We start from the raw sequence: 5721 nt of genomic DNA on the forward strand, positions 1-5721 counted from the left end.
TTATCAATTTTTTTTGTTTTTTTATTTTTTTAGGTTTGACTTGGTAGGAGGAGCCTCAATCCAAAGGTATCCAAGACGTCAAAATCTCCTAGGGAACAGATTCAATTTGGGCCACAAGGGTACTTAGTTGATTGAAAAATTTTAGTATATCTCTTTCCTTAACACAGGGTGCAACCACCTCTGTGAGATTTGATCCTAGATTGCTTTGCTAAAAAAGTTCATCCTCAACTAATTTTGTTAATAAACCTTAACTATGTAAATTTAAAAGTGACTATAGATGTATTTTTTATAAATAATTTATAAATAATTACTTTGATTTTGATTTAATTTTTTATTAACTTTTTTACCAAGAATATTTTTTATACATATGTAGAGAAGTACAATAGTGTATTGTTAAATGAGTTTTTATAATATATTTGAATTTATTTTTAATGTTATACTAAAGTTGTTGGATAAGGAATTTATATGTTGACAACGAGTGAAATTAAAGCATCAAGAATATGAAGACACGCGGACAAAAAATTGGTGCAAAACCCTACAACAGCTATGTGAAAATAAATGTGATTTGCATAAATCTCATAAATAACTCTAATGAATTCTATATTCATTTATTTGTCTGGTAAAAAAACCATAATGTAAATTGCCATTTGTGTTGTCATTCATAATATAAATGGTCACACATGATATAAATGGTCACAGTGGCTAATAAAATTTTAGCTTTGTAAAAATCAGCACAACACTCTGCTCTAATAAAATGAAGCTTCCTAGGAAGCCAGGAAAATACCTGATATTATAATGGCTTGTAATAAAAGCACAAGAATATAGGTCCCCGAATTACTGGTCGGTCGGAATCAATGTCATAATATATAATACCCTCTAAATCTGTACACAATGGCTTGTAATAAAAGCACAAGAATATAGGTCCCCGAATTACTGGTCGGTCGGAATCATTGTCATAATATATAATACCCTCTAAATCTGTACACAAGTAATAAGTATAAAATAAAAGTTATAAGGAGTAAGCGAATTAGATTTTAAATAAATAAATTAAAAATAATAAAATTTAATTGATAATTGTTGAATTGAGACTTCTGTGATCCATAACAGTTTTGAGAAGGGTTTCAGTGTAAATCACATGTAGAAAACATTTGTCGAGGCATTTCTAACCAATTAATGTGGTTCATCGTCAGGACAAGTTGAAGAGTGAGATCATGGCTGCATATTAAATAGGGAGAGCATATCTTCCAAATGGCTAGGTGTGACAATCAACGGCTATATAAAAACGCCTAGATTTATAATATTATATTAAAATATTCTTATAATGTTAATCATGGGTTAATAAGTCAAAAGTTAATAACTAATAGTAATAATAAATAATATAATATCATAGTAAATAATTTTCTTCTAAATAATTAATTTAATAATTTATATATTTTGATATATTATATATTTGTATTTTATTTTATTTTATTGATATATTTATATTTAGTTATTAAAATAATTAATTTAACTCTTTTTAATTTATTTATTCATTTAATATCCAATAGGGATAAGATATACTCAATCTAGGTAAATAAGTCTAGAAATCTTAATTCCTATTCATATTATCAGTACTAGGTTATACAGGTAAGACATGTAAAGGGGGTGTTTTATAATAATATTGATTTAATATAACTAATAATCGAATGGAATTAATAAATTATTATTGAATATTAGTTAAAAAAATTGGAATTATTAAGGTAAGGGTAAAAGCTTAATATCAAAATTATTAGTAAAGTCATCTAATGGATCTAGGGATGTTAGTACAAGCCAGGATTGATAATATTAAGATATTAATGTTATGGTATTAGTAATAAAAATATTAGAACGAGAGACAAATTCTAAATTCAAGAAGGTCAAGAACAGGACAATTAATAAAATAAATTAACCACAGGAGAAACCCTAGGAGGATAGAAAAGTCATGGCTCAATGGAGAAGGATACGGGATAATACGGGGAAACCTAGAAAGCTAGAAAAGGTCAAAAAAGAGGGCGGGGAGTCTGGGGAAGGGGAAGGCATGACTAGGAAGAAAGGGCAGGGATCCAACAACTACTGATCTTCCAGCCGTCATCTCTATTGAGATTGTTTGGCCTTCTTTCAATTTCAATAGCTTCCCTGAATTTACGGTGATGGAACTGTGCAACCTTGGCAATAACCTTGGCCTCTTCAATACAAACATGATGCTTGGTATTTTCTGCATGCTCTGCTAATGCTGAAGACTTGGTTCTCCCATGCCTTAGGTCAGCTGCATGTTCGTTGATCCTTTGATTGATAGAGCGCCCTGTTTCCCCGATATAGGGGGTCCCACAAGAACAAGGAATAATGTAGACACCCTTCATGTCCTTAGGGTCAATAGGATCCTTCACCGATCAGAGGGATTTACGAATGGTGTTGAGGGGCCTAAAGGTTGAGGGAATATTATACTTCTTAAGAATCTGAGCAATCTTGTCTGTGGTTCCCTGGACATAGGGAAGATGGACACCTAGGAGACGCTCTTTAGGTTCATTTTTAATCACCAAATTTTTGGAGGCTTTAAGGAAAGCCTTCTAACCAAGGCGTCTACTATAGCCATTCTCCACAAAGACATTAAGGAGATGGGATTTCTCCTTATCAAAGCTCTTATTATCAGAAATCCTAAGGGCATGAGCAGTGAGGCTATTAAGAACACCCAATTTTTAAGTGGAAAAATATGGGAATTTGCATGAAGATACTGCTCAGTATGTGTTTTGTTCTGAAACACTGAGTGGGAGAGGGAATCATCATTATTCTTAGAGATAAGAATATCAAGGAAGGGGAGGCAACCATTGACTTCTTTTTCCATGGTGAACTTAATGGCAAAGGATTGACAGTTGAGGTGATTGAAGAAGAGATCTAACTCCTCTTGGCCATGGGACCAGATGACATTAGTGTCATCTACATACCTTTTCCACAGCTTGGGTAGGAGACGGGCTGAGGCTAAAGCTTTGGCTTTGAAATATTCCATAAAAAGATTAGAAACAATAGGGGATAGGGCTGAGCCCATGGCAACACCATAGGTCTATTCAAAGAACTCACCGTCAAAATAGAAAAAAGTGGAAGTGAGATAGATCTCAACTAGCTGAACGATAATGGGATCTGTTAGGCGATATATCACTTCCAAGGCCTCCTTTAAAGGGATACAAGTGTAAAGGGAGACCACATCAAAGCTGACGAGAATGTCCTCAGGGTTAAGCTTTATGTCCTTTAGCTCTTTAATGAAGGATGCAGAGTCTTTTACGAAGGATTCTGTACAGCCAACTAAGCGCTTAAGCTTAAGGGGAAGGAATTTAGCTAGAAGGTAGGTCGAACCACCAATGGTGTTGACATTAGGCCTCAGGGGAGCCCCTTATTTAATTGATAATGTCTTTTTTTTGTAAGCTAGGGAGAGACCTTCTTTTTCTATTATCGCAAATTGAAATCACTACATGCTTGTGGTGATCTCAACCTGCCCCGAGGGGAAACCTGGTTTCCTGACCACCTTAAGTTTTTAATAGCTAACCAAAAATAAAAGGTTCTCATTTTGTCTTTCCATGCTTTATACACATCATCCTTATAGCTACTAAAACTATTTTTTGTCTGCATACTAGAATAACAAAAAGTCCTACAGATAACTAACTATAACTAGAGAGAGATTTTATAGAAACCTCTAATTATCATGCTTTCTCTACTGGTTCGCTGTGCCTGCCTGTTGCTCCTTCTCCTTCTTGATTCCCGATCCACTCGCTTGTAACTGCTGCTGAATTTCGTCCATCTTCTTATCCTGCATGAACAAGGTGATTTGGATGTTCCTTAGCTCCTTTTTCAGATTTGGAATCCCCTGGGATAATTCTGCCATTTCCATGGCTACTTGTTCCATAGCCTTGGCAAGCAGTCTCTTCATAACCCAATAGACGTGAAGAGATTGTTTGTATATTGTCATGCGACCGCGCGTATTGCCCGGATCCGGGAGAAGATACTCCCAGTCCTCTAATTCCGACTCCGACTGAGCCTGAATTGCCTCCTCTTCTAGCTGCTTGATAATCCTCCTGATTTTTGGATTGGTATTTTCGCAATAAGCCCTTTCAGCGAACTGCACTTTCCTGCCTATAGATTTCCTCCCCCTCCTGACATTCCCTGTTACGCTGGCCTCTCCGATTCCTGTCGTTCCTCCTCTGCCTCTTCTTCCTCGCCCGCTTCTCTCTCCAGCTCCTCCTCTTCTCCTATATCCTCCCCTGCCTCGCCTTCTTCTCCTTCCTGCCGGACTTCCGCGTTCCTCTCCTTCCTCCTGTTCCTGGTATCCCCCTGCGTCATCTTTTCCTCTTTTCATAACCTTGGCCCTTCCTGACCTTCCCGTCCTGCTGAAACTCTCACTCGCTGGTTCTCCTTTCTCTATATCAGAGTCGAACATCTCGACGTCGTCCTCTGAGTCATCATGGATTGAGAGACTTTTCTTCTCTGTATCCACCTCCATTATACCTTTGCCCTTTTCTTCTCGTTCCCCTCGGCCTTGGTTTTCTCCCTCTGCCTTACTCCTCGTCCATCTTCTTGCGGTCATTCCGCTCCCCTCAGCCATAATTTCCTTGCACTCTGGCTTCCTCCTCTGAATTTCTGCTCTCTCTTCCAGATTCCTAATCGTTCTCCTTCTTCGTGTTGTGTTCGTCATCGCTTTACCAACTTTTATCGTTATTCTGCATGCAACTTTCCTGTTCTTTCATTTTTGCCACCTCTTTTCGCTTATACCTCACCTCCTCCTTCGCCTCTTGTGGTATGCCTCCCTTTTCATCTTTCTGCCCATTTCCTTCGTGCTATCATGTCTCTGTCTAATCCCTGACACCCTGACATATCTACCCTCCTCCATCGGTACTCTACCATCTCCTCGCCTTGAGATGATATCCTTTGCCACGATCCACTTGTCTTCGCTCATCATGACCTGATCACCGCCTGCTCGGTCCTGCATGCTAACCTGCCGAGCATTTATTATCCTGTGCGCTGCCGTTCTCATCCCGATCGGGAGTCCTTTAATCATCCCCTTATCTGGTAATTGATTCATTATGGTCATGGGTGATTATGTTTTTAAGTTCTACCCAGCTCGGGTTATCCTCTATTGAGGACCAGTTGCTGTCCAATCTTCTAACCGGTTCTTTACTCCCCCAATTCGCCAAAAGGTCCGCAGCCCTATTCCATTTTCGCCTCACATGGTTTATAACTTTATATTCAATTCTCCTTAGTAGCCCCACTATGTCTTGGATAATCCCCGCTGTCCTCCAACTTTTAGCCACTTGCTCCCAGATCTTGCCATCCCTTAGTTTACGGAGCATCTCTATTGTTATCTGTGAGTATCCTTCTATCTCCAAATTCATGTATCTATTCCTCACTGCTATCCTTAACCCCTGATGCACCACCCACAGCTCTGCTTCATTATTCGTCATTTCACCTCCCCATTCCGCAAACACCCACCTTGTATTTTCCTTACTGTCCCTAAAGATACCCCCAAGGCCTGCCGGCCCTGGGTTTCCTTTGGACGCCCCATCAAAGTTCAGTTTAATAAAATTCTCTCCGGGATATCTGAATTGGTTAGGGCTCTGGGTTTGAGATCTTATCCTATTCTCTTTTCTGGGGTAGATCATACCAAAGTCCATATTTAATTTGGATACTATTCTCCTTTCCTCCTGATTCATTTTCCAA

Source organism: Pinus tabuliformis, chromosome Q (assembly GCF_031772625.1).
Source record: "Pinus tabuliformis cultivar Carrire ecotype Pingquan chromosome Q, CPIR1, whole genome shotgun sequence".
NCBI lineage: Eukaryota > Viridiplantae > Streptophyta > Pinopsida > Pinales > Pinaceae > Pinus > Pinus tabuliformis.